Source organism: Parasteatoda tepidariorum, chromosome 2 (genome assembly GCF_982258835.1).
Source record: "Parasteatoda tepidariorum strain Cologne lab strain chromosome 2, Ptep-v5.0, whole genome shotgun sequence".
In the NCBI taxonomy this organism is placed as follows: domain Eukaryota; kingdom Metazoa; phylum Arthropoda; class Arachnida; order Araneae; family Theridiidae; genus Parasteatoda; species Parasteatoda tepidariorum.
In genome coordinates, this window is record NC_141756.1 from 67408555 (window position 1) to 67429877 (window position 21323).

The following is a 21323-nucleotide window of genomic DNA, read 5'->3' on the forward strand; positions in this document are numbered from 1 at the left end:
ATAAACATTAAGGGATTCAACCTTTGGACCACTGTTTTAATCAAAGTATGGAGACAGTATTTTATAGATTGTGGCTACTCACTATTTTTTGGGGATCAGAAATCCGATTTGATCGAAAAAAAAGGAATATTTATTCAGATATAGTGCGTTTCGTGTCTGATTTCGTAACTTTAAATATCGGCTGCACTAATTAATTTGCATATTGAGTTCTAGAATGGGGAGATCCGATCATCAGATCAAAAATTATCTAAGATTGTCCCTTTATTTGCTCAACGTATCATCTAAAAATTTATATACGTAATAAATGGAGTAATAGAGTAAATGTTGTCTCAATGGAGCAAATGCCCGTATAGTGTTTCAAAAGTCCTTTGAATAAATATCGTTTGTGTTTTGTGTTAAAAAATACTTTTAAATTCCTTAAGATGAAAACAAAATTAAATAAATTCTACTAGAGTTTATTTAAAAAAAAAAAATAATTCATAATGCTCAGCGAAAGAAAATTCAAATTATTTAAAAATATATACTTTAAGTATCTAAAGAACTGTTGTTATAAATATATTGCATCAAATTAAAGAGAATGTCACGATATATTTTATGTCCCTTGCACTAATTAAAAACTCTTTTAATTAAATAGAAAAATGTCGAAAAAATAAAATAACGAGATGACATGCATTAATTTTGTTAAAATATTTTTATTTATGAAAAATGATTACTTTTTACGGAGAAAATAATGATTTATAATGACTTTTTTTAATACTCTTTAAAAAATGAATGTTCTACTAAACGGGAAAATAAATGGAGGATTCAGATAGCTTTCAATTTACAATAGTCTATGTTTAGAAACAGGTATTTGAAAAAAAAACTAATTTATTCTCCCCTTATCAAGTATTTAATGACTTTTTTTTCGCATTTTGAATCAACGGTAATAAGATTTTAATCAGGAATTTATTAAAACATGTTAAGCAAACTACATTAATTTCCTGAATAATAATGAGTTTTAAAAAAAATAGATTTTTCGATTAAAAACATACATTTATCATTAACTGAAAATAGTTTCTACTAATTAATATAAAAAAAATTATCTACATAAAACGGAGAAGGATTTAAAGCAATTTTGATTGGCATCGAATGTTTTAAATTTTTTCCTTCTAATTTCTAAAGTCAAAAAATTCAATTCGAAATCCTTTCTCAATTACTATAAAAAATAAATTTTTTTATAACAGTCCTTGAATAGCAGATCCGATTTTGGGTTTACAGCTAATGTTCAGCTCCGTAACCTTGTAATTTTAAACGCAATCCAGAAAACAAGGAAACTCAATTATTGGGAAAAATCTATCTACATGGATGACTTTTTCATAGAATTACCCTCATTTACGTTACATGGAATAGAAAACCACAAAAATCTACCCTGGTTATTCTGACTGCAAGCAGCCTCTGAACCATGCAATACTTGATTCAATGTGCAATATCTACAATTGCAATACTCTACCATTGATGATTATATACGTAATCACCCTGGTCGGTGCGATGGTTGCGGAATTCGCATCGAGCAGCTATCGCTGGGTTTCAAACCCGGGACACCTCATTGGAAAGTGAGTGTTCTACCTCCTGAACAACCACGGCACTGTCCAGAACCACCACAAAACCTCCCGAGGTTAGTCTGACGACAAGGGAAATCTAATCAATGACCCGTCTACCACTGAGAATATTTTACGTCAGCTCGGGTTGGTGTGAATCGGGTGCGGAATTCGTATCGACGAGCCACCGTTGGGATTCGAACCCGGAGATGAGTCCTCTATGCTCTTTTCAAAAACATTGTGATATTTTTATACGAAACAGTTTACTGAAAATCAAAATTCCGATCATTTTTCGACTACCTGGAACATTTAAACTGAAACTGATGCTCTGTACAGAAAGGTAACAGAAGTTTTTATTTTTATTTCCAATGACAGGCCAATTTAAAAGAACAAAAAGGATAAAATAACAAGAAAAACAAGGCAAAAAGAGATAAATAGAATAGAACGCATAGTGACATGCTTAGCCCATGCGGGCCCTAGCCTCCGAGTAGCGTCCACACACAAGGCGACAGAGCTTGCATTTAGGACAGTCAAAAATGTTATACTGAAAAGGTGTTTGGTCAGACAGTCATGGCCCGTTACAAGTCTAAAGAGAGCGATTGCCTTAAACCTGGGCTGATTTGGGATAGTTAAAATATGGTTGAACCAGGTTTTGTGTATATTGCTTTAACGGAAATTCTCTCAGCCCTCTTGGAGTGGGACAGTTCACCCGCATTCCACTGGTGACAGAAGTTAAAAGTGATTTCTGAAGATATTTTATTGCTAAATAGAATTCGTCGTTAATCATAATTTTGATCAAATTTCGGCCATCTAGTGTAATCTAAACTCAACTGGTACTGTACAACTAAACTCAACTGTAACTATACAATCAGAGTTTTTCGCTTGATAGAATTTAACGTTCGTCGAGATTTTGTTTACTTTTCATCTAACTAATGAGATGAATGATATTGTTAATATTTCGTAACAATTATCAACAAAATCCATCTCCATTTTATCTCCATTCGATATTTGGACTACTTTACATAAACTAACTAACAGACATGAAAATAAAATGAAGAAAAATAATAACACACGGCAGAACAAGTAAAATAAAAAATAAAAAAACTTCGTTTTTCAAGAAGACTTAAAATTTTTCTTTTCTTATTATTATTAATAAAATGTATAAAGAAATTCTTGATGTTTGAGGGATTGACCTTGAAAGGTAAGTAACATCACATTGTAGTAAACTTTTAACACCACAGAATATATCCTTCACGTCTTTCAAAAAAGAGTCATCTGACTTTTTCAACCTCACCATTTTGGCATGACAAAAATTGAATTTTTTTTTTATTCTTATCCCCCTGATCAAAAATGTAGTTTTTAAAATTTTTATTTCATTTTATTTTTCTAATTTGTTCAACATAGTTAATCAGTTTCTAGTTCTTGCAATTAATCTTAAAAATGAAAATGAAAATGCAAACTAGCTGTACAATCTGTAGTGAAATCTAAGTAATAATAAGTGTAATTTGTGAAATATAATCTTTAGACAAATATTTTTTATATATGTATTTTTTATTTATATAATAGACGTATGCAATTTCGATTCCAACCAAGTACACAAGGGAAATCTTAGATAAAGCATAGAAATTAGCCTTTTGTGGATGTTTTATTATGGAACAATAACGGATTTGCATTGTATAAATAGGAAAACCACAAAAACCTCCAACCGGAAATAAATTCTTACCCATAATACCACTATTACTAGAGATATCCCACGTCAGCAATATGGTCGTTTTCGAACCCGAAATTAAGCTTTAATCAACCAATCATCCCTGGCAATTGAATCTACTGCATCTTTGGAAGGCGAGTGTTCAGTCTCCTCAACCCCTTCCTTGAAAATGATGCCCGTGAAAATGATGGGGTGAGGTTTCGAACTCTATTTTTCGCTCCCGTGAAATTTCCGGGTCGGAGTGTTCAGTAGTAACGCGCCAATAAGAATAAAACTAATTAATTTCTTTTGCCCGATAAGCATTTTATTTCTCATTTTACACACCAGATGGCAGTACTAAGATATTTTTAAGGTAGTTATGGATAGTTAGTTAATTTTAAACTAGATGTCAGCACTAATCAAATACGTGTATTTGGCAAAATAAGCACTTTTGTGACCGTTTTCTTGAAAATAAACCGATTGTTAAGGGGTTAATCATCGTGGATCTTAATGTATTTTATAGTTTACTTTATCAGTGATGTTAAAGTTGCTTTTTCCATTTTTGAGTTTACGATTATCAGCACTTAATTCAACAGCACTGTACTTTTGAGCCCAACTCAGAAGATAAGGCAAATCCTAGATTAAGCATTGATACAAATTAGCTTTTGTAGAGGACTTGTGAAAGACTTTTTTTTTATGGAACTAACCCTGATGGTAATAAAAATTAACAAAAATCTCTCACGCTTAACCCTATGGTAAGGGATTCTAACCCATTTTCCATCTACCATTGAGGATAAGTAACGTCAGCACTGTGGTCGGTTTCAGTTTAGAGCAGACTTTGTATTGATCAGCCATATCTGGTATAGACAGGGTAAGTCCTACGTCACTAATGACACGTCCCCCATAGCGTTACAATAGTAAGATGGAAGCGAAGTTTAACATAGCGTTTCCTGTTCAGTGCTGCGTGTTTTTCGTTTAATTTAATAGCAAAAAAGCTTTTTTAAATATATTAAGGGTCTGGTTTGGATAGAAAATAATCGGTTTGATATAATAGCATCATTCATTTTTAGTTTAAGGCTTGTTAAATTGAAAAAAATTAAAGATTAATTACGAGTTTCTTTTTATTATGTGCTCGGTTATGAAAGAGGGTTACGATTTCTTTATCATCTTAGAAAATTTAACTTCGAAGTCGCTTTTCATCAAATTTATTATTGCCTTATATTTTTTGTTAATAAATCAAAATTAATTGAGTGAGACGGAAAGGCTGTTGAAGCTATCCATGTGGGTTTGTATCACTGAAAATATTTAAAAATGTAAACACAAAATAATAATAATAATAAAATTATTAAAATTATTATTGTAAAACCAGATATTTTTCTTTAAAAAAAATTATTTAGTATATTATTTAGTAATTGTTGTAATTTAAAAAAATTATTTTAAATTACAACTTGAATGACTGGGTGATTATCCACTTCGCTTTTTTCAGGATAAAATTTTTAACAAATATTACATGCATTTTTCGAACCTTTCAAAAAAGAAGTGAAAAATGTTAGGTGTTGCAAGCTAAATTAAATGTGAAAAAAATCTAATTTTACTGAATCATTATAGAGAATATAAAAAAAGTACTGTTTACTAACATGGTATAACAGTACATTCGCAATTTAAAATAAAAACATTATTAATTATCAGTAAAAACAAAAAGCAATTCTATTTCTGAGGCATGAGAATGTTGGTAATTTCGGAATAGTGTTTCGAGTTTATAAATTAAAATAATTTTTTATTATTAATAACGATCAGATGTTCTATGCATGTAATATTTTGAAAACACAGTCTATTATAAATAATTGAACTTTATAATTACGCAATTTTTTTATAATATTAGAGTTTTTGAAACGTAACATCTTTAAGTGAGCAGAATATTGAAAAGTGATATGGAGTAGTATAATAAAATATAGGGCCCTGTTTCTGTTTGTAAATTAATTGCTAAATAATACACAATATATTTATATGCTTATCTGTATGAGCCATTCATATTACTGAGAATTCATAATAATGTCCTAGAAGTCTAAGGAAATATCTAACCATACATAAAAATAAATAAAAAATCTTCATATATTGTATACGAATATAGACTAATGTAAAATATTTGCTGTTTGTCTGCCAGTCTGACTGCAATGGTCAGAGAATTAAAATTATTGTAATAGGCAGCAGTCCAAGTGCAAATGATAGGAAATAAATAATAGTCTGTTAAAAGGTTATCTGTCTTCCTTTTGTTATTGTATTTCAAATAGTATATTTTGATACTGCAAGTAAGAACCCAGTTAAAATTAGATCATTTTAAAATATCATAAATTATAGAAAGCGTTTTTTTTTTAAATTCTCAATTACATTTTAATTGAGATTCTTTTGTAGAAACCATTAAATAGGCATTACTGTATAAAAAAAATTCTATAACAAAAGAAAAAGATTGACAGCATATTTTTTAATATATGATAATTATAATAATAAAATAAACAAAAATAATAAAATAAGAGTACTTACAGTGTTAAATTCTTAACTTTGGAAATAAATAATAGAGTTTTTAGTGCAAAAATAAATGTTTTAAAAACAGTTGTGCTCGTTTAAAATACTCTCCACGTATGCATACATTAAAAAAACACCTCCGTCAATGCAAGACTTATTTCAAATGCGTAGAGATTACTTGGTAAAATAAGAGTACTTGCAGTGTTAAATTCTTAACTTTGGAAATAAATGATAGAGTTTTTAGTGCACAAATAAATGTTTTAAAAACAGTTGTGCTCGTTTAAAATACTCTCCTCGTATGCATACATTAAAAAAACACCTCCGTCAATGCAAGACTTATTTCAAATGCGTAGAGATTACTTGGTAAAATAAGAGTACTTACAGTGTTAAATTCTTAACTTTGGAAATAAATAATAGAGTTTTTAGTGCAAAAATAAATGTTCTAAAAACAGTTGTGCTCGTTTAAAATACTCCCCACGAATGCATACATTAAAAAAGTACCTCCGTCAATGCAAGACTTATTTCAAATGCGTAGAGATTACTTGGTAAAATAAGAGTACTTACAGTGTTAAATTCTTAACTTTGGAAATAAATAATAGAGTTTTTAGTGCAAAAATAAATGTTTTAAAAACAGTTGTGCTCGTTTAAAATACTCCCCACGTATGCATACATTAAAAAAATACCTCCGTCAATGCAAGACTTATTTCAAATGCGTAGAGATTACTTGGTAAAATAAGAGTACTTACAGTGTTAAATTCTTAACTTTGGAAATAAATAATAGAGTTTTTAGTGCAAAAATAAATGTTTTAAAAACAGTTGTGCTCGTTTAAAATACTCCCCACGTATGCATACATTAAAAAATACCTCCGTCAATGCAAAACTTATTTCAAATGCGTAGAGATTACTTGGTAAAATAAGAGTACTTGCAGTGTTAAATTCTTTACTTTGGAAATAAATAATAGAGTTTTTAGTGCAAAAATAAATGTTTTAAAAACAGTTGTGCTCGTTTAAAATACTCCCCACGTATGCATACATTAAAAAAATACCTCCGTCAATGCAAGACTTATTTCAAATGTGTAGAGATTACTTGGTAAAATAAAAGTACTTACAGTGTTAAATTCTTAACTTTGGAAATAAATAATAGAGTTTTTAGTGCAAAAATAAATGTTTTAAAAACAGTTGTGCTCGTTTAAAATACTCCCCACGTATGCATACATTAAAAAAATACCTCCGTCAATGCAAGACTTTTTTCAAATGCGTAGAGATTACTTGGTAAAATAAGAGTACTTACAGTGTTAAATTCTTAACTTTGGAAATAAATAATAGAGTTTTTAGTGCAAAAATAAATGTTTTAAAAACAGTTGTGCTCGTTTAAAATACTCCCCACGTATGCATACATTAAAAAAATACCTCCGTCAATGCAAGACTTTTTTCAAATGCGTAGAGATTACTTGGTAAAATAAGAGTACTTCAGTGTTAAATTCTTAACTTTGGAAATAAATAATAGAGTTTTTAGTGCAAAAATAAATGTTTTAAAAACAGTTGTGCTCGTTTAAAATACTCCCCACGTATGCATACATTAAAAAAATACCTCCGTCAATGCAAGACTTATTTCAAATGCGTAGAGATTACTTGGTAAAATAAGAGTACTTACAGTGTTAAATTCTTAACTTTGGAAATAAATAATAGAGTTTTTAGTGCAAAAATAAATGTTTTAAAAGCAGTTGTGCTCGTTTAAAATACTCCCCACGTATGCATACATTAAAAAAATACCTCCGTCAATGCAAGACTTTTTTCAAATGCGTAGAGATTACTTGGTAAAATAAGAGTACTTACAGTGTTAAATTCTTAACTTTGGAAATAAATAATAGAGTTTTTAGTGCAAAAATAAATGTTTTAAAAACAGTTGTGCTCGCTTAAAATACTCCCCACGTATGCATACATTAAAAAAATATCTCCGTCAATGCAAGACTTATTTCAAATGCGTAGAGATTACTTGGTAAAATAAGAGTACTTACAGTGTTAAATTCTTAACTTTGGAAATAAATAATAGAGTTTTTAGTGCAAAAATAAATGTTTTAAAAACAGTTGTGCTCGTTCAAAATACTCCCCACGTATGCATACATTAAAAAAATACCTCCGTCAATGCAAGACTTTTTTCAAATAAGTAGAGATTACTTGGTACAGTACTAGATGTGGATCTAAAACTTCGCATTATACTTTTTGCATTAAAAATTTCTTTTTTATTCAGATAGGTAAATAATTTCTGAAAAGTTAAGTAGAATCCAAAATGAGCAAATAAAAGATATGTTTTAATTTCTGATAAAAAGTATTAGGAACAATGCTAACGTTTTACCAATATCTATCTTTTAATCAAAATTATTGAAACGAATCATAATTTATACAAAAATCGTAATTCTGTAAAAAAAAGTCGAAACAACCTTTCGAAACCGAAACTAATAAACCAGTTCTTTCTTTTTTTCCGAATTTAATTTTCTTTAAACTAAAAATCAATGATGATATTGAATCAAATCGATTATTTTCTATCCAAACCAGCTCCTTAATGCAATTAAATGAACTACATAGTTAGAAAAATTTGATGAGAAACATGCATCCCTTAACGTTTAATGCGAAACGCTTTATCAAGGATTCAGTTCAAGACAACGTTTGGAACGCTGAGAGGGAGGGAATGATAGTCAACGTCATGGTTTACGTCATCACTAACTCAGTCTATTCAAACTTCAAATGAAGCTGAGCACTCTATCCCTTGAGACGCCGCGGCTCTTTTAAATATAATTAGTTTTGTTTTATATCAGAACTATTAATGTTTAACATCGTATCCTTGTAATCGTGAACTCAATCAAAAAGACAACAGAAATCTATGATGATTAAGTATTGGAAAAGTTGTTTGCTTTCATGATGAAGTTTTGATTGAAAAATTTGTTCAAAAGAGTATAAATGAGCTGATGTAATTGTTTTTTTTTTTTTTTTTTTGTAAAACAAGGGAAAAAATCAAGTAGTGTTAAATATTTTTGTGGCGTAATTACCACTACGAAAATTAAACATCACATCAACTCACTGGTATATAAGACATGCTAATTTGATTCAATCACGAGGTACCTTTTGATAGATGACGGTTGGCATGGTCGATAACTCCGACCCCACATTGGTAACCTTCGGACGTGATTTGAACACGCAGTAACGCCCACTTTGTTGGAAGATCCACATTCAACAGTTGACTTGCTACTTGTGACAACCTCCTCACGCTGTTGCTACTCAGCCTCGTCTCGATTAAACTCAACGACTGTCTGCATACACTCAACTGCTAATGGCAACACAGGAGCGACTACGACTGTGAAATTAAAACACCTCTCACATTCAGCGCTCAAAAACCCGGAGACCTTAAAACCAGCTCTCCCGGTCTTTCACAAGTAGTGATATCCGTTCATCGAATTCTATCCCTGATAAAATTCTGGTGGGGGAGTATTGTGGCGTAACTACCACTACAAAAATTAAACATCAAATCACTGGTATATAAGACATGCTAACTTGATTCAATCACGAGGTACCCCTTGATAGATGACGGTTGCCATGGTCGTAAGCTCCGCCCCCACACTTACAATTTATAAATTGCAGATTTTTAATTATAATTTCATTATTACATAGTATAATATATAATTATAATATATAATAGTAATTTCAATTTATAATTTTTTTCCTTTAAAATTGAATGCCTGCAAGTGATTTCATCGTAAATAGTGACATTTGTTAATCAAGCTAATTACGTACAGCACTCACACATGACGTAGCTTGCAGATAACCAATTAAATCTGATTTAAATCACATGGTCAGGCATAATCACTTCTCGAGTTGCAAAACCCCACTTTTTTCTTAATAAATCTGCTCTAATCGACCTCAATCATGAATCATCACTTTGATAGCGTTTTTTTTTCTTCATAACTTGAATAAACATCTGCGATTACAATTTCATTTTTAAAAAAATTTCGAAATATAAATATTAAGTGTGGTAATTACGTACAGTGATCAATTAAATAGAATGTGGTTTCAAATGCTTTTTTGTATCTGTTACACTTGGTGTTTAAAGTCATTAACAACTGCATCCGTTCCTGTGAATTCAGCAGAATTGGTGATTCGAGGAAAGAGGTAGATCGAATGATTCATATTTTGATCTTCTCATTGAATATACTGAACTACATCGTTTGACTGTGTAACAACATTAACATCAATATCGAACTTATTTTGTCTTTTTAATATTACTCTCTTTTTTTTGTTCACTGAGAAAAATGTTTTCCATTTTGCTAATAAATCTTTTTTTTTTTACCTGAAAAATGCTACTTATTTTAATACAACATGTCTCATAGTGATATAAATAACAAATGAATGCATAAATACTTAAATGCTTAAATAAAATTAAATGAATGCTAAAATTGTAATTCCATTTTTTTGTATCCAATTTGTATAAATAAAGCACTGACAGATTTTTTCAGGCAAAATTAAAAAATGTACAATTATTGACCGGCACACTGTTAAAAGAAATTTTTCTAATATAGATAAACTTAGTGCAAAAATTTTTAAAGAGCTGTTTTAACGTTTCTGTTTAAGTAGACCCGAACAGTAGGATTACTATAAAACATAACATGTGTTATGTTTGACTGTTATGGCGAGCGTTTGTGTAGAGAAATAGTTTAAACAAATAATCTTTTCTCTCTAAAAGATATTAATGCATGTTATTATGGTTTGCATCAATTGGAATTTCTATCACCAATTACGAAAAGATTTAATAAGCAACCTCATTTACTTTACCAATGTTAAACACATAAATGTTAAACACATTGATAGTGGCGTTATAAAATTAGTTTCTAAAATTTAACAAATGTGTAATTACGACAAAAATAAAATGCACTTTTAAGAAGTGTTGCTCGGTTACTATTGATAAAATCTTTTTGAATAAGTACTTATTTGTAATCTAAGTCATAATTCGCCATACATAAAAAAAAAGTTTCATTTCAAATGTACATTTTTTTAAGAAATGGCTTGCTTATGTTTAAATAAATTGATCGATGTAAGATGCATGAAAATGTATGGCTTGGCAGTATTTTAAAATATGATGTTAAATATGATAAGAAAAATTTTCAGTAAAGAACATTATTTTTTTAAAATGACTATTTGCGAGAGATGCCTACATAACGAAACTATAGCATCATTTTTTCATAGAATGTAAATTGAAAAGTTTTTTTTAAATTTTTTATTTTGAAATAATTTTACTTTCAAGAATTCACTTAGGAGAAGATTAAATTTAGAATGATTTAAATATTTCGGAAATCTCTCCTTGGTTTTAGTGGATCATTTTTTAAAATAGAATGCGGAAGTTTGAATATTCCGTTCTCAGACAAGGATGAATATTATTAACTTTGCCTAGACGATCGAGATTAAGGCTAAAACATTTTAGAAAAAGTTAAACAAATGTGGAAGAAACCATGATAAATAAATACGCGGATGTCTACGAACAAAAACTGCATTCAGGTTTTTTTAATATTCACTAAGATATATGCAATAGTCACTAAAATGTCAAAACTCCTTCATTTTCATTTTCAAAATAAATGTTTGCTTAGTTAACAAAGAAAAATATTTAACGTAAAATACTTGCCATTAGTTACAATGGTTTCTTTACTTCAACTCAACTTTTTTTAAAATATTAACATCTTAACATCTTTTATTATGCATTTCAAAATTTCAAACGATTTTTGAGTTGCGAAAAGATAGTAAAAATAATTTTTCAAATTATCGTTTTCAGCTTCAAATTTTAATTTTAAGCAACCGATAGTGATCTTTATTTGTTACGTTTTAAGTATAAGTATCATGAATTATAATACACTGCTGTCCATCCAAATTGCAACACCAAGAAAGACAAGAGATATCACAACAAAATTTATTTTATAGATAACATGTTGACCAAGTATCAAATGATTAAATTTTTAGACTTCTGTGAAGTGTGGCTCCTGCCAAAATCAGTAGCCAGAGTAGCAGCTATTGTTGGAGATCATGGCTGCCACACACCTCGGCATTGATTCAAAGAGACTTCGGATGTGTTCTTGGGGTACAGCAAACCAAGCAGTTTCCACACGTTGCCAAAGTTGATCTGGTGTGACAGATGGAGATGTAATCTGGGTCAATCGTTGAGCAATCATGGACCACATGTTTCCTATCGGTGAAAGATCCGGTGAGCGAGCTGGCCAGGGAAGCAAACCAATCTGTCGAATGACAAAGAACCCTTGGACAATGCGTGCCAATTGTGGTTGCGCATAACATCGTTGAAATATGGCTGTGGGCAAGCTCTGAAGGTACGGAAGGAAAACTGGCTCCAGCACCTCGGAGATGTAGCGCTGGCTGTTTAAAGTACCGGCAATGCGTATTAAAGGAGAGCGAAAGGGATATCCAATACCGCCTCATACCATAATACCCGGTGCAGAACCAGTGTGGCGGTGCATAATGCAGCTGTTCGTCATCCTCTGTCCACGGTGTCTCCAGACTCGAATGCAACCATCGTGGTGCTGCAAACAGAAGCGTGACTCGTCAGTAAAGACAATTTCATTCCATTCTGTCGTCCACATCGTTCTTTCATCGCACCATTGGCGGCGGAGACGTCTATGGTTCTGCGTCAAGGCTAGACGAAACAATGGACGTCTTGCGGACAGACCACTCTGCTGTAAACGGCGTCGAATGGTACGCGCAGTCACTGGATAATGCGTTACAGACTGAATGTGCTGTGCTGTAGTTTGTGATGTGACTGAGCAATCAGTCACTGCCATGCGCACAATTCACCTGTCATCACGTGAAGTGGTGCACTGAGGTGGATGCAATCGAACACGTCGGTCCGTCGTACTCTCCTGCATCCAAAGATCACATATCCTCATTACAGTTGTTTGGTTTCGTCCAACACGACTACTGATTTCCCTGAAAGATAACCCACAATCTCGGTAGGCCACTGTCCTTCCTCTGTCGAACTCGGATACTTGATCAAAAGAGGATCGCTGTTTTCTACGAGGCATAATTGATCGTTTTTTGAAAAAACCACAAGAAAAACACAATTGCCGAACTTGAAATCGTCGAAATTTCCAAGCCTTAAATAGCGCTTTGAAGTGGCGCCACAGGCGCGCGTAATGTGTATCTGCGCTGAAATTCTAATTATTTGCATATCTCACCTCCGCTAATGCATGTTGTAAATTTCATGTTATTTGCATGCTTTCCTCAGGGTGTTGCATTTACGGTGGCCAGCAGTGTACTTATGGACGATCCACTCAGACGTCATCACGACGCTTTTCTAAAAGTTCTTCTTTGCCGACGAATCGCTGCACCCTATAATCACTCTAAAACAGGGTTTCTTAACCTGTGGTTCATGAACCCCTAAAGGGTGCATGAGTCATATTTTGGGGGTCCGCTAACTACTCCTAATTTTAAAAACGTTTGGAAGCCTACCCATTGCTTGTAAAGCGATCTATGGCAGCTATAATTCCGTTTGCTACGGTGCATCTTTGCGAAGCGGGATTTTCGAAAACTATCCCCCAATTCAATTTGTCAATTAAGGAAAAGCAGCAGCAAACTTCACATTAAAAATTTTAACTATAAAATTTTTGCATACTATTAAAATAATAAAATTAAATGTTTTCTAATAATGGATGGTTTTTGCAATTAATTTTTTCACAGGGGGTGGTCCGTGACTTTTTAAAAAATTTTAAAGGGGGCCCATTATACCAAAAAGGTTAAGAAGCACTGCTCTAAAAGGAAGCTGACACTGTAGATTTGAATAGCTGACACTGTAGATATGAATAGCTGACACTCTTCGGTTTATAACTTAGAGGCTTTGGAACATTTTTGGTTACTTCTGTTTGTTCATATTTTTGATAAAAATGAATGATACTCCTCTCTTCTAAAGTTGAGTGCTTTGTTGCATTTCCATAAAATTATATTGGATAAGAATAAAATTATATAATTTTACATTAGTCTTTTGAAATCTTTCCATATTGTGCGCAGGAATAACAACATGAAACTTTTTAATCATTTCTAAATTCTTTCTCTTTGATTTCTATTCTATTATTCACAAAAGAATTATTCTGTTATAATTTTATGTACCGCTTATTTCATTTAATCTTATAATAAATTCTATTAAAGATATTGAAATGAAGAAAAAAACTACAGTATTGACGCTTGAACCAGTTTAAAAGTGGCTGGGAGCTTTTAAAGCAAGAACCAAATTTTTTCAACTTTTGAAAAGCAACTTTGAATTCTTTCATTTGACAGTCAAGTTATTCTTTATTTAATAATAATTCCTTTATCAGTATTTTGAATGAGTCTTTAGTTAGCAAAAAAAAAAAAAAAAAAAAAAAAAAAAAAAAAACAATAGTAAAAAAATTAGTCAATATTTAAAAGAATGAAATACAATTCACGATTTTTTGAAACTTTGGGAGCATTCTTACCGAATCTGGCTTCATAAATCCAGATGTTACATCAGCCCTTTTACTGACATTGGAACAGATTGAACTTTTTGGCTGTTTTCTAAAGACAGTGAGCTCCTAAACTCAAAGTCAGGGAACTGATACATTGTTAATGGTACGTATCATCCATATAAATATGTATTCTATTAAATATTGTCATAAAATTAAACAAGAAAAATGTTAATAAATTAAAATAATAAAAATAGAAATTTACTTTACAAAATGTAATTTGGTCTTCATTAACACACGGCATTCTTAAAGAATCTAAGCATCTAAGCGTTTTTTTTAAAATTAAAATAAAAACAAATAACCAAACGATTACGCAAAGCTTTTATAAATTTAATTAAAACTAGAAAATGAAAACGATAAACTCATCAATCTAACTGGTAGTTAAACTCTTTATTATAGCTGTATTTTGAAATTATTATTCGCGATCGCAACGCTCGAGTACGCCCTCTATCGGGAGCCTGTAAATATCAGACATTAATTTATCACGTTTTCATTTAGCTCCATCAAAATCATCGGCCATGTCGGACGCCATTTTCTTAGCAGCAAATAAAAATCAAAATTTCCCTAAGGAACAGCTGAAGAACTTGAAAAAACTAACCAGAACATGCCAAACATTGAAGCAGAACACGCCAAGCATTTGAAGAACAATTTCTCAATAATTTTTACCTTTCTATTACCAACAACATTAATTCCGATTTCATGATCTTTTGCTGTTACAGATGTGTGTATTACGGTAAAATAATTTTTTCTGTCTTCAATTCATTACAAATTAAAATGAAGTCAACATTGCTTTCGTCATTCCAATAAATAAATGTGAATTCAGAACGTCAAGAACTGCAATAGTTATAGAATTCTTCTTTGTTATAGAACAGTATATATTTCTGTATCTATATAATCCGGAAAACAACAACAAAGAATCAACCAAATTACTTGAAATAGTGTCATTTGTGCTGATGATTAATCAATTTTTTATAGTTTTCTTGGTTTTGAAAGAATAGATAATTTCAACTAGAATTCAGCTGTTCTGTTTTTAAGCTACATATTCAAATTCATATCGAGATCTTACAATTATAAAATTTTGATGTGTGGTAGGTTATCTAAAAGTAATAAAGGGATAATCTATGCACATATTATTTGAAAATAAAACTTTCAAACGAAGAACATTTCATTTGGAACTCTACGGATTTATAAAGAAGGTAAGTGGTATGATTTTTATAATAAAAAATTAGCTTGTAAAACTTTTTTTTCTTATTTGATGATAGTTCTCTGCAGAATGGTTTCTTACGTCTGATTAAGAACTATAAGAGTAATAAGAAAAGAAACTATATGAAAGTTTTTATTTCAACGTAAAGAATTCTTAAAATCGTTTTTTATCCTAAGAATTCTTTATTTTCCGTTTTATAGTTTGTAATTTTTTGATAAAAATTGTTGTCAAAATACTTTTTTTGAAAACATAAATGGTATAACATTATGTGTTTATTTATACTTCTTGCATATTCTAATGTTTCAAGTAATATGATTCAGAAAAGTATGAATAAAAATTCAGTACTTATGTATTAACGCCACAGCAGCTACAGATTTGGCTGTTTTTAAGTGCCGCCAATCTACACCAAAAATTTTTGTGACAAATCATAAAACGAAACACTTTATTTAAAATCAAAGTAGTTTATCGGATTTCGGTGGACAATGGGCAAAATATTTCTCTCCAGAAAAAATAAAATTGCATCTTGTTCTATTTTCGGCAAATCCCAAAGATGCATTTTCGTAGCACTGAAGAATGGTAACAAAAATCGAAGAACAAATCATTTTGGAATTCTTCTGATTTATAAAGCAGGTAAGAGTTAATTTTTATAAAATAAAAAATTTTACTTTTAAGTAGTTTTTTCTTGATGATAGTTTTCTATAGAATGGTTTTCTACGTCCGATAATGAATCAAAGAAGAAAAAGCATGAAAGTTGTTTATTTTAATATAAGGAATTTTTAGATTTTTTTTTTGTTTTGTATCGTAAGCATTCTTTACTTTACGTTTTTCAGTTTCTAAATAATGATTTTTATTACAACTTAATATTTTTTGATAAAATTACTTGTCAAAAGCTTTATTTACAAAATTAAATTACATAAAATTATGAAGCTTATGTATAATTTTTGCTTATTTTAATGTTCGAAGTAATATGATTCTTAAAACTATGGAATGTAAAGTTTAAATTGGCCTTTCAGGTTATATCATTAAATTTAGTAAACCCTTTTTTCAGGCATTAGGTTTTAACTCTAATAAGAAGATGCATATTTTTTTCTGTTCTTTTACATGCATATGCATATTCTTTAATATTTTTCAGATGTGTTTTGGATGTTTCTTCTTTAAAAAAGAGATACCATCTTGATTTCGGTTGTATAAGAAAGGATATCAAACATTTTTCTTTTTTAAATTTAATAAGCCACATTAAAGAAGGAACGTTACAATGCTACACGCTACATTAAAGACGTCTCCAGTGTAACTGAATAACGGTTCATATAGAAATCGCAGGTATGCGTCTCATACAAAAACGCCCCCTATAGTTCGTTGCGATCGCGAATAGAGATACTGTTGTCAATTTGTCACGTTTTTAAAATTTTCTTTTTCTTTTTGAAGTTTTACTTCTTATGCGACTTCCAACAAGGTTGCGCTAAACCTTTAACGCTACATTTTTATTGGCCGGGAAATCCCGTGGTAGGATCCAGTTTTCCCGCATTCATTTCCATATTGTTTTGGTTCTCACTAGCATAAAAATAATAAAAGTCATTAAAGTATTGTTTTTCTATATATTTTTTTTTTTAGTTTGTTTTGATACACATATAATTTAATAGGGTGGTATTTTTTATTTTCAAATTTAGTGGATAACAATTGTAAAAAATGAGTGAAAACAATCCCACGGACAATGCGACGGATTTAAGGTTATGTCAAGGTACGTCTCTTGTGAATATCAATTGATTGTTAGGTTTTCTCTTCTGAAATTACATTATGACGCATTCACATACATTATTAATACAAATACATTTTCCAGGGCGTGACGATGAGGCAACCACAAGCACTTCCACTGGTTCAAGAGGTCCACGAAGGAAAAATGCCCAATATTACCGTGATTACAGAGCGCGGAAGCGAGCGGAGCAGGAAAAAGAGTCGTTGAATAGAACTGTGATCCTTCTACGACTGCTGATTCTTCTACAATAAACGTCGCAGGTAGCGAAGTTTAACTTCTTCCGCGCGGAGGGACTCCACGCACTATTTTTTTTTCTTTTTATCCGCGCTAATATTAAATTGGAAACTCTGTATATATTTCGCGGTGATACGTTTTTTTCTAGGATACGAAAACCATTTAACCACTTGGATACAGAAATCAACAGGATATCAAATCAAGGATCACAGGATATCAATAAGGATATCAAATCAAGTTCTGTCATATCACGATGAATGGGTAAACGGCTACAATGGCCTGAGGAACACAGGCCAAACCTTACGACTGACTGACGCTGTTTAAATGCTTATTTAATTGCATGATTAAGTCGAAATAAAATAAAATAAAATAAACTATTTTAAATAATAAAATGAACTATTGCAAAAATGTTTATAAAGTAGACTAAAAAGGAGAACTGAATTTTATTTTTGTTTGACTTAAAATGAAAAACGTAGAGTGCATAAATTTTTCACAGAAGTTTATTACGTAAGTAATCCACATTATGTTTATCGTTCAAGATTTGTCAAAAGCGAAACTATTTCTTTCTTTCTTGTCTATTTGAAAAACACAGTTTTTAATATTTTCATTTTATTTCTTGACTTCAAGTCTGTTAATTTACAACAGAAAAGAGTTAAAATTCAATAAATAATCCATTTTACTTAATACCATTTATAAAAATAATATTCTAACTCAAACTTGTATTAGCTCCAGTTGCAGGTCTTCAATTTAAATTTGGAAAACTCTAGCTGAAATGTTGTATTTTGAAACTGGTCAAAATTCTGATTGACTACGAATTGACGGGTACACAATTTTTTTGTATCTATAAGAAAATTGTATTATCATCCAGCCTGATGCTCCAACTAAAATAGTTCGTTGGAAAGTGATCAGTGTTCTGATTAAAGATAAACTCCCTCCCGTTAAAATATGAAGAAACTCCATTTAAAATTTAAAGTATCTAGTTAGTCAAAAAGTTTTCAGAATTTTGATCCTCGATCAGTTCTTTTACACAAAGAAATCACGGTAAATTCATATTGTTGCATTCGAAAAATGAGTCACGTTTTCATGATTCGAACTTATTCAGGCACAAAGCTTCAGTTACGCGTGGATTTCTCTACCTAGTCAAAAATTGATTGGAATTTTGATTCGAATAAATTTTTAAGGCAAAAATTTGAGAGGCGGTCGTGGGTTTAATTTGGAGCTTAACAAAATATTCGAACAAGATATACGTACGTTTGAAGGTTGAATGGTTGAGTCCTAAAATTCTTCAGAAGACTCGTTGTGTATCTTATAACCCCTCGCACGACCCGGATTATATGCTTGAAATGCTATGCAGATAATATTAGTTACTTTATGAGCTATTTTTCATTTTTAATAAATAAATAAAATTATGGGTTATGAAAGAAACATCTTAGAAAATTCTTTTATAAACAATTAAAATTAATAACTATGAAAACACTAATATGAACAATTCTACAAATAAACGCCAATTAGGCGGCCAAAAAAAAATGTTTGGCCGCCTAATTGGCGTTTATTTGTAGAATTGCTCATATAGTGAACACATCGTTAAGTTAATTACAAACAATGCTTATTTTACCTCCGTGAACTTTGAACATTTTTTATCGATTATGTTGAAAATTTCAGGATACGTCCTTCAGGTAAAACTATTAAATGCGTGTGTTTTTTCACTTTTGGGAAAATATTTTTTTCAAGATTTTGAGTGTCAAAACTAAGGATCCTCTAAAATTTGAAAAAAGCCTGCTTATTTATATAGTGTAATACTTATTTATGAAATGAATGAACCATGGCGCTGACCTTAATTTCATGAATTACGACTTTTATATTAACTATTAAGACATAAATATTTCTAAAGTACCTTTGCATGGAAGGTAAAAAGATATTCAATAATCTTCAAAATAAATAAAGCTGATTTCTTAAATTTGTTATTTTCATAATCTACTGCCAGATATGAGCCATAAAGGTATATCAAATGAATTATCCCAAGAAACTGAAGAGGCTTTGAGAGGATATACTTGATGATTTAAACATTTTTTTAGCTTCAAAAATATCAAAATGGTAATAAAGATAGGATCTCATTTTATTTTACTTTATAACCGGCTTTGAACAGCCGATCCAATTTTAGGATTTACAACTACTGATGTTCAACCCGTAGCCTTGTAATTTTGAACCCAATCCAGAAGACAATGAAACTCCTGGATCAAGTATTGGGAGAAATTTACCTCTATGGAGGACTTTTTTATGGAACTGACCTGCAATTACGTTACATGGATAGGAAAACCACAAAAACCTCCCATAGTTAGACTGACGGCAAGGGGATTCCAACCCATTATCAGTCTACCACTGAGGATATTTCACGTCAGCACTGTGTTCGGTGTGATACAGGTGCGGAATTCGCATAAACCAGCCATTGCTGGGCTTGAACCCGGGTCACTTCATTTGGAGAGCGAGCTCTCTATCTATCTCTCTATCTCCAGTAGGCTCTCATTCTTAAGACTTGCCAGTCGTGACTGAGGAAAAATAAGGAATGTAAAATAGAAGAAATTTTCTGTCTGGGAAGTCTTGAGAATGAGCTCCTATTGAGCGTTCGAAATACATTGACATTTATTACTATTTGCTTGTTTTGAAGCAAATGAAGAATTTAAATTATCAAGTCCATAAAGGTATTTATTTATGTGACTATGTTCATGCTAATTAGTAGTACCATCTGCGTGGTGTACATTTGGCGAGACATTAAATTGAAATAAACCTGGAATTTTGAACAACTTTCAAGAACATTAACTGCCTTTGCCGAATTAGACAAGTATCGAAATTACTGGAAAAGAAGGTTTAAGTATAGCAGAAACAAAATCAATTCAAAGATCTAACTCTTATTATTTATATGGCTCTAAACTTTGAGATTCGCGTTATTCAATGCAGAAATAGTTATGAAAAAGCTGTAGTTTTTTTAAAAATGTGATTTAGAAAAATAATAATATAATTAGTTTTAGAAAAAAAAATTATAAGTCGATTGTATTGAAAGTGTTTAAAAACTAAACAAAGCATATTTAGGTTGGTAAAGAATGTTTTAAATTTCTAATGAATTAAGCAAATAAAGTTAGAGAATAAAGAAATCAATAAAAATTTCGGAAAATTGAATAATATTTTATTCTTTTTAAAGATCCTTATTCAAACCCTTCTTCATTTAATCCAAATGATTTCAAAAACCTCGTACTTAAATACTGATTTTAAAGCTTGGTAAAGGAGAAATTCTTCAATTCCCAAGCACACCTCAGCATTTTTTAAAATAATCCATCGTTTTGAAGCAGTTTGTGACTAAATTAATTTGCACAATTAGGGTAAGCGAAAAATAAATGCATACAATTTGCGAATTTTTCACCGATAAACAAATAAACGAAGCGAACATCAATTTATGTATATTTAAACGACATAAAAGTAGAAATAATCAATGCTACCATATTTTATAAATTATTTTGTCATAAAAAAGGACTTGTGTATAATATATAAGGTAAGGAGTTAAATGCAAATTGGAAAAGTGCAAAATTTCATATGGACATTTATAAGGAATGAAGAAAATATAGGACAAAACTAAGAAAATACATAGAAGCAGAAGCATTTTATCTGAATTTAAAATATAATTAATAAGAAACCATAGCCATAATTATATTAAAGTAAACAGCGTTGTCTGGACATCTTTAGCTACTCAAACTTTTGCTTTAATATAAACTACCCTTTTTAGCCTGTTTATTTCCAGTTTTCTCTCGTTAAGCCACTCAATTTCTTATGA